Consider the following 10,803-nt stretch of genomic DNA (forward strand, 5'->3'; position numbering starts at 1 on the left):
CGGATCGGATTTCTTACTATAATGAGCGTTCCGTTCTCTAGTTCCGTTCCGTAAAAGTTTCCTCTACCAGTCCCATGTAGCAAAAACGGAACGGAATGGCGCGTCGGTCGCAAATAAATATGATTAATTCGTCAATATTTCGTTATTTTGACGCGACAGAATTAATTATATACATAATTTATGCAATTATCTTGCCAATAACATTGTCATGAATATTCTGAAATATTTAATTGAAGAGTGAAACATATTTTATAACTAGAAATCCGTTCCGTTTTTGCTACATGGGACTGGTACAGGAAACTTTTACGGAACGGAACTAGAGAACGGAACGCTCATTATAGTAAGAAATCCGATCCGGCGTTCCGATCCGTGCTCAATGGGACGGCACCCTTAAGTTTTTCGAGTAGCTTGTAGCCATAAGGCCACTATTCATAGTTCGATCTTATTTCAAGCCCGTCTTAAGTAATGGCTCCTGCACACAGGACGCCGTAATACTTGCCGCACGGCGGAAATCCGCCCAACAGCCAATCAATATGTTGCTTTTCCGTAAGAGCTAAAAGGTTATTACAGAAAACAGCATATTGATTGGCTGTCACGCGAACTTCCGCCGCGCGGCAAGCATTACCGCGTCCTGTGTGCAAGAGCCATAATAGGTTTATTCGAGTTGCTTGTACTTTTCACACTTTTACACCTAATGCTCGTTGCACACTAGTGCACCTCAAACAACACAAATTTTCCAAAATATATTCTGAAGACATTTTCAGGACGAAGGAACGTCATCAGAGTATTCTTAGGACGTTCTTTGAAAATGTGAATTGTCTGAAAATAGCTAATATCCAATAAGTTTGTTCGTATTAATTGAACTTTTTACACTTTCACACTTAGTGCACATTAATTCTTTATAGCTCCTGCACACAGGACGCGGTAATGCTTGCCGCGCGGCAGAATTTCGCGCGACACCCAATCAATATGTTGTTTTTCCGTAAGGGCTCGAAGGTTATTACGGAAAGCAGCATATTGATTGGCTGTCGCGCGAACTTCTGCCGCGCGGCAAGCATTAGGGCTATCGCACACAAATTGACATAACTGCATATGCATAGCATAAGACCGTATGTATCAATGAGCATCGATCTTATGCTATGCATATGCAGTTATGTCAATTTGTGTGCGATAGCCCTTAAGGCCATCACACACAAAATTACATAGACGCATATGCATAGCATAAGATAGTATGGACCAATGAGCATCGAATATTAAGTATCAATCATCAATATGGCGACTTAATATTCAATGCTCATTGGTCCATATGATCTTATGCTATGCATATGCGTCTATGTAATTTTGTGTGTGATGGCCCTTACCGCGTCCTATGTGCAAGAGCCATTAGTCGTGCTTCGAAACATTTGCAACGTGAAGTGGATTCTACCTCAAATATCGGACGCTGTGTGCATCTTGCATCAAGGTAACTATGCCCATCGTGCACATTTATTTTCGTTAGTGTTTCTTTGTGATCGTGGTCTATTGTCTGTTTTCAACCATAAAGATGTGATCGTGATTATTGTAATAGAAAATGTTTATTGAAATAGAACAAATAATCTTTTACAAATTGTAATCATATATTATAAAAATTATTCTGAGTAACGAGAAAAAGCAAAGAAATCAGGTAATTGATTTGGATAAGAAGTATAAGTGCGTAATTGTATTATAGGGACTTATGTCCATTTTAGAAGAAGAAACAGCAGAATTTTAGTATAGAAGAAGTGTTCGACTTAGGTTTCGGATTAGTACCTTGCGCAGATTTATTTTCAACTTTTCAAGTTAGTTTATTTCTTCAAAGAGAGGAATAACCTGAAACTGAAAGAAAGATGTTTTTTCTTTTAGAAAAAATAAACATATTCATTTCAAATAGAAATAAAATAAGCCTAAAACTTAGAATTTGAAGTTTAAATAACAATAGGATCCATTAAATGTAAGTATTATTGCATAATATATTTTTATTATATTTAAAACTTTATATTAAATGTTTATTGCAATATATATATATATGTTTCCTATTTGGTCTCATAGACATATCTGGTTTTATACATAACTATTATTTTTTAATATCCATAAACTTATGTATATCAGTATACATCAAGGGTAATTTTAATTTTTGGATATAAAATGTAATTATATTAAAAAGTTATATATGCAAAGCGCAATCATGATTAAACTGTACTTTGAATTTTCTGGGAATTATTTGATATTGTTATAATTTGTAAAAGTTGTGTAATTTTGCATCCTGTGACTTAACCTAATCTAACCTAACCTAACTTTACCTTGCACCTAAGCGTGCTGCTACCTAATGACTGCTGAAACAGTTGCATCCAGTGAGTTCTATACATACTGCTGGTCGATCATGAATCTTTTTCTTTAGCATGAACTCGTGAAAAGTGAAACTTTTGTAATATAAAAACATATAGGAATGTTCACTTTTCGCGAGTTCATATTAAGTAAAAAGATTCATGATTGACGCCCACGACCCACACAGCAGAGGTGTCCAAAATATATCACAGATATCCTAAAGATATATTTAGGATATGCGATATCTTCAAGATATCCTTATGATATATTTGGAACGTTCCTGCTGTGTGGGGAGTGAGCCCAGGAGTGAGCCTACGGGGTGCTTACGGTAACGCGAGTGTAAAGCGAGTGAGAATTGGATGGTACATATTCTTATCTACAACTAATATATTCTATGGCTACTCTTGTTTTGCTCTGTCTTTAATCCACAGAAACAACATGACGTGTAAGCATATATTAAGTACGAAAAAGGTAATTTATCTAATTTAAAATTCATCATATTTAATTTTCAATTAGTATTAAAAAGAAAGTACAGCACTTAAATAAGTACTAAATAGAATACAAGCGCTGTACCTTCTGTTAAAAGATAGAATAAAGCAAAGAAAAAGTAGCCATAGAATATATTAATTGTAGATAAGAATATGCACTATCCAGTTCTTACTCGCTCTGCACTCCTCGTAAGCACCCAATCTACGGGTGCTATTTCACGTGTCGTACGACAAACTTTTCGGATACGTTTATTGGTTGGCGAATAGAGTATTTCTAGGTTCTCTGTTCGTCAACCAATGAACGTATCCAAAAAGCTTGTCGTACAACACGTGAAATATCAGCCTACTGAGGTTCGGTGGTAAGACTGTCTCACTTTATACTTAACCAATCAGACAAAGATAGCATCAACCAAACTTCGATGACTCACTCCATAGACTAGACTACGCGGTTTGTGGAGAGGAAAAGCCAAGATGGAAGGACAGATATATACCTAAAGTAATGGCTCCTGCACACAGGACGCGCTAATGCTTGCCGCACTGCGGAAGTCCGCGCGATAACCAATCAATATGTTGTTTTTCCGTAAGAGATAGAAAGTTATTACGGAAAGCAGCATATTGATTGGCTGTCGCGCAAACTTCCGCCGCGCGGCAAGCATTACCGCGTCCTGTGTGCAGGAGCCATAAGACTTTTCTTGTCCAACGTACTTATTCCACGTATATATAGGGTGTCCGTCCATAAATGTCCGAGCAAATATCTCGGAACTGATTGAAGTTATAAGAAAGTTTAATAAGCGAAATTTACATAGCTCTTAGTCAGCTAGAAAATGCATATAAAAATTTTTTTTACTTGTGAGCTTTTCATGTTATGAAGGTCAACGTAGTTTTTTTAACTGGATATCTATAATTTTTCTTGCATTTATTTATACTGTATTCTTTTATTTATGCAATAAGAGTCATTTGCAATCAAAATCATATTCAGTAAAAAATTGTTAGTATGCATCGTTTACGAGATAATCGGCATGTTAAGTTTTAAAGTAATAAAATGTATTATGAGTATTTTTGAATGTTAAATAGGTTGGAATCCCTTATAGAAATATACTAAGAATCATTGATAATTACTTATTATCCAGTATTTTTAATACAGAAAATAAGTAATTATCAATGATTCTTAGTATGATATTTCTATAAGGGATGTAAAACAGGTTGAGGAAGTAAACAATGTTTTTTCATGAAGCATTTATTAACACATAAATTGTTTGAAATTTTTACTATCATGATCGATACAGCATTCAATGCGTTTTATAATGTTTCTCATTGTTAACTGCAGCATTTCCATTGTAATACTTTCAGCTCTATCCAGCAAACACAGAACATAACTATGATATAACACAGGAGTAACATGTTACCCTTATAGAAATATCATACTAAGAATCATTGATAATTACTTATTTTCAGTATTAAAAATACTGGATAATAAGTAATTATCAATGATTCTTAGTATGATATTTCTATAAGGGAATATAACTGCTGTTATAAATATTAATATTGAGGTTACTTAATTTCTTTTATAACTGCGATATAACTATGTTATAAAACTGTTATGTTATTATGTTATTTACTGGTTAAGTTACATCAACAATATAACATCAACATAACTTTAATATAACATGTTATATAAGAAGTCTAATGTTTGCATTACATTTCAGTTGTACAATATTTTTATACATAAATGTGAAATTATATTTTAGGTGTTTCTTGTATATAAAATGTTATATTTTAATATATGCAAGGATCGTTATCACGATATTGTAAAACTAATTTGTGAATATAACATAAAAGTAACATGTGACTAAAAAGTTATATAAAAGTTATATGTTATTTGTTAGCAAATTAACACATATATTTTTTTGTTGAATTCCAATGATTTATTTATTAGTATGGTTCAGATAAGTGATAATGTATGATTATTTTGTCTAAATAATAATAAAAAAAACTGACATTTTATATTCCGTATTATTTCAATTATTCGTGAAACTCGCGATTTGATCCTATGTCAGGCAGGCACCCATTTTTAGATCATGTTGTTCAATGCTTAACTTCAATGATCGTCCGGGAACTGGTGATGCTGATGCGCAGTAACGATATCTCTCTCTTGATAGATAATATTTATAATATATTCTTATATCGTTCAAAAAATGTTATGACACATTTGTTGGTAAATGTTTGACACGACAATCACAATATGATTAATATTGATACAATGTTGTATCAGTAATCAAACTTTAACCTACAACTCGCAAAAGAGAGAGAATATATATTTTTTTATTATTTAGATAAAATAATCATATATTATTACTTATCTGAACCATACTAATGAATAAATCGTTGGAATTCAACAAAAAACATATGTCTGCTGGAACATTACTTAGTTATTTTGCAGTTATGTAACATTAATTGATGTTCCTATATAACCATAATGATATATTACATTACCATAACATGATATATTACATGTTACATCTATGAGTGGGAAATAATAACATAACATCAACATATCAGTAACTTTCATGCAATATTATTTGTTATAATCATTTTTATTGCAGTTATATAACATTGATATAACTGTGTTTGCTGGGTAGTGATCTTATGTCGTAAATCTTATATATTAATAAATGTTTCATGAGAAAACATTGTTTACTTTCTCAACCTGTTTTACATTCTAACCTATTTAACATTCAAAAATACTTATAATACAATTACTTTAAAACTTAACATGCCGATTATCTCGTAAACGATGCATACTAGTAATTTTTTACTGAATATGATTTTGATTACAAATGGATCCTACTGTATAAATATGCAAAAAAATTATAGGTATTTATTTAAAAAAAACTACGTTGACCTTCATAACTCGAAAAGGTCATGAGTAAAAAAAAATTTTCATATGCATTTTCTAGCTGATTAAGAGCCATGTAAATTTCGCTTATTAAACTTTCTTGTAACTTCAATCAATTCCGAGATATTTGCTCGGATATTTATGGACGGACACCCTGAATATATGTCCTTCCATCTTGGCTTCACTCCTCTCTACAGACTGCGCAATCTAGTATATAAGTCTATGAACTCACTCCAGTAGAACTTACTGATTGCAATCAAAAAAATAAAATGAAATATACAGGATATCCCATTTTAAAAGAAAGCACCCTGATAATTCTTCAACCAAACATATTTAGCAAAAACGTTTCAGACAAAAGTTATATATATGGTTCGATAGAGGACATAAGAAGGTACCATTAGTTTGACCTTGCGTGACATCGCCAATGTTAGATTGAGGTCAACTCTGCTTTTTTAAATAGAAACAAATATTTTTTATTACGGAATTTTATTCCACGTAAATTCATCATATTTAATTTTCAATTAGTATTAAAAAGAAAGTACAGCACTTAAATAAGTACTAAACAGAATACAAGCGCTGTACCCTCTGTTTAATACTAATTGAAAATTAAATATAATAAATTAAAAAAAAAACAAATAAATTTTGTTTGAAAAAAATTTTTATACGATCTCTATTTTCTAGATATTTACGGAAATATCTACAAAATTATTGGTTTCAATAATTTTTTACTCGAATTCTATCAACTTTACCGAAAAATAACAAGAGATAAGAATTGTTTATTTTTTTTCGTAGAGTTCTGACAATTTTTTCAAAAATTTTTAATTAACTTTTTAGTATTTCAAGAAAATGCAAGAAAATACAGTACTAAAAAGTTAATTAAAAAATTCAGAAAAAATTCTCAAAGCTCTATGAAAAGGAAATGGATAATTTTGATCTCTTGTTATTTTATTATGATGCTATTTTATAGCGTTTTGTTCAATTTAAAATAGCGAAGTAATCGAATATGATAATAATATTTTTACTCCCGCATTTAGCCGGCTAACATTTGAGAACCTAAAAACTCTGCAATACCGAATATGAGAGAAATCCCCCAATTATTTGGAATTTGACATTTTGATCCACTATGTTGGATCTGTTTTCTTTAGTTTTCTAATTTTGACTCTAAATTTGTTTTCAGCAACCTGGAAAACTCCCTACTGAGCTTTATAGAAATTCACCAATTTATTGAATTTTTTGATATTTTTTTTGTCGTCATATTGGATCCATTTTTAATTTTTTAATTTTAACCTCAGATTCGTATTCAGCGATGTTAAAAATAGTTATATGCAAACTTTTATAAAAATGCGTCTGGTAGAACTCCTTGTATATTTTTGCACTTACAAGGAAACCCACTTACAAATGTCCACCTCCGATTTTCATGAACTTGTAATATATTGTATTTTTTGAAATATAAGTAACAGAAATAACTAGTAAATAAGTAAAAAAATATTGTTATTTTCATAATGTTTTGAAATATTCCTGCAACATTGCTGAAGTAATATTGCAAATTAATGTCTCTGCGATGTTTCTACAATACTGCACTACTGCAATATGCAATGTTGTAACGTTGCAGTAATACCCAGTAAGCAAATTGAGCGCAGACTGCGCGCAGATTAGCAGCAAATTTGATCAAAAACCCACAGCAAAACCATAGCCATCAGTGTCTACATTAGGCTACAGTTTTGGCGACAGATCTTGCTGTCGGGCAATTGGTGCCAAATTTGCAGCAAAAACCGCGCAAAGCTTGTAGCGCAGCAAGGTCTGCGCGGTTTCTGCCGCCAATCTGCCGTCAAATCGCTACAAGCTCTGCGCAGTTTTTGCTGCAATTCTGCAGCAGTTTTCCGACAACAAGCTCTGCCGCATATCTGGCGGCAATTTGGCAGCAAAATTTGATACAACAGATTCTGCATCAAATTTGATATATATTTGCTATCAAAAGTTAATAGCAAGCTCTGCTCGAAATCTGTTCGCGCAAGTTTGGCTATCTGGGACATTATTGCAAGCTTCTTTACTGTATGGGAACTGCCATAAAAGCAATCTTTAAAATTTTAAATATGCCTTGATATTTTCAATTTTTTTCCTCAAAAAATCTTATATCCTTCCCTTAAAATTTATAAATATATATTTTTATGGCTAGTTTTATTAATTATTATAGAAAAACACGATTTTTTATGGATTTATACTTTCGAACATTTAGCATTTTTTATTATCTATTATACTACATTTTTCATATCATATTTACATTTACATTATATTTATATATCATATTTACATTTACATTATATTTATATATCATATTTACATTTACATTATATTTATATATCATATTTACACTTACATTTTTCAGTATCATATAAAGTTATATTTTTTGATTATTTTTAACAGGAATAATAATGTATTCCGACAAAGTATCGATAGAATCAGCGATGCTAGAGAGGGAACAAAAATTACGACGTCGAAGAGAATGGCAAATGATGCAAGAGCTCGAAAAGGAGCACGAGAAACGAAAGCAGATGATGATCTCGAATTTTGAAAGAAAACGAACTCAGAAGTTAGAAATTAGTCGCAAGACTAAAAGATCTACACAGTGGAATGAGAATCCAAAGCGAGGGAAAACTGAAGAGTAAGTAAAATATAAAATAAGATATAAAAGATAAAAAATATAAAATAAGATATAAAACACATATAAAACATATAAAACACATAACAAGATATCTCAAATATATTATATAACAAAATAACTTTAAAAGACGATAAATTTTGATTATATATATGTTATAGTCAAAACTTATAGTGCGGGCGTTCCTAGGATTGACTGGTCAATGTGCGAAAAAACTAAATGTTTTCGTCACAGTTTTCTATTTCGGCTTTTTAAATATATTTTTAGTCAATCCTAGGAGTTACTAATATGGCTAGTCAAAGTTAGAAAAAATATGAATGTGTTACAACAAAAGTAAAAAAATAAATTTTTGGTGGAATGGGGGGCTTCGCTCCTTACTCCGTTAAAAATCTAATTTAACCCAATCTAACCCTACCCTATTGTATTGTAGTAATATTGATTGTTAAACAATGTAAATTTATGCACGTACATTTTAACAACCAACGTTTTTATAATGCTATAGAGTAGGGTTAACTTAAATTTTTAGCGGAGTGGGGAGGACAAAGCACCTATTCTATCAAAAATATATTTTTGACACTTGTTAAATACATATGATATCGATGAATTACGTTCTATTTATGTGAAACTCCTTTTATTAATAACTTTTTAATAGATAATAAATGATAGTTAAGATATGTTGAAAGGATGACGATCTTTACATTATATTTACTATATAAGAACACTATATATACTATATATACTATATATACTATATATACACTATATATACACTATATATACACTATATATACACTATATATACACTATATAAGAACTATATAAGTCATTGGAGATCTCTCCTCTAAACAGAAGTTTTATCGTGATTTTTTTTAGTTTCTATCAATTATGTTAGTACTAGGATTGATTAAAAATATATCAGCCAATTCTAGGACTACCTGCGCTACGGGCTCTGATTATAACATATAGACCAATTAGGCCCGATTCCACCAACGTCGATTGAGCTTTGATCTGACATTAATGTTTATTTCTACCAACTTCGGTTAACTTAACCGGCTGGTTATCCAACGGAATTAACCAGTTACATCTATCAATTCTGATTAACAAGAAATGCAATTGGTAATACCGTTAGAATGATCAGCGGTTAAGTTAACCAAAGTTGGTAAAAAGTTGATAAAAACGGGCATAAGTCTTTGTTTCAAATAGTTTAAACGCGGTTTAAGGTTTGATCGACGTTGGTGGAATCAGGCGTCCTAAATTGGGTTTTAAGAAGTCTGAAAATAACGTCGATATTCATTAGACACATTCATTAGACGTCATTTTTTCGGAGCTTTTACGTGAGTTTTGTTTAACTGATGATGAAAATAGGATTAGTATATCACAAAATTACTATAGCTCTTTTTATACGTTTTCTGAAATTTTGATTGTATTAATTTAGCAAATTTAAACGTTTTGATTGTACATAGAAAAAGGATTAACAAACGAGTGAACAATATAACCGTAGCCACTAAAATATCTTCGAAATAGATTCAATTTAATGTTGTTGCTACCGAAACTAAGTTTATTTGAACTTAGACACTGTAGTACAATATATATTTTTGCAATAATACTTATTATAATGTGGTAAAGTTACATTTAACAATAAAAATTAATAAATTAATATTCCTAATCCAGATTATTACTTTCTTTAGAATTTATTACTTTCTTTTTAACTGAAGCACTCATATAGCACAAATCTCTAAAAGACTTCTTAAAGAGTTCCAAAAGAGTTTTCAAGTCCTTTAGAACACTTTTAGAATTCTTTAAGAAGTCTTTTAGAGTTTTGTGCTATATGGGCAGTTCTTAAGATGTTATTGTATTATTATTTTGCTTGTATTTATCCATTTAAATGATTCAATTTTATAACGTGTCTGAGAAACAACGTCGATTTCACGATTTGAACTCGATATTTTTGTTAAAATTAATAGTAATATTTTGCTTTTCATACAGTCTGACAATTAACCCTTTCCAGTCAAAATTATGGTAATGTTGATAAAAAGAATGTCTTTCTTGACTTTTGAATTGTTAAGATTCTTAAAAATATATAGAAAACATTTGATTTAAAAACTTCAACGCAAAGGGAAGCTCCTACTTTTTATTGCATATTCTTATACCCTTATAGAAATATCATACTAAGAATCATTGATTAATTACTTATTTTCAGTATTAAAAGTACAGTATTTAGTCATATTCTGTGATTCAAATACAGCTTTTAGTACTCAAGTATTTCAATATTTAATGTTACAAATCCTACCTTATGATTGATTTCAATATTTAAATATTGATATGTAATACTTCGTCCATTGATAAAATACTTACGCAGAACATTGTCAATATTTAAATACTAATATATAATACTTTGATAAGTGATATACTTACGT

The sequence above is a fragment of the Odontomachus brunneus genome, unplaced genomic scaffold (assembly GCF_010583005.1).
Source record: "Odontomachus brunneus isolate Ranch 3 - 2012 unplaced genomic scaffold, Obru_v1 Obru_scaffold_001, whole genome shotgun sequence".
Lineage (NCBI taxonomy): Eukaryota > Metazoa > Arthropoda > Insecta > Hymenoptera > Formicidae > Odontomachus > Odontomachus brunneus.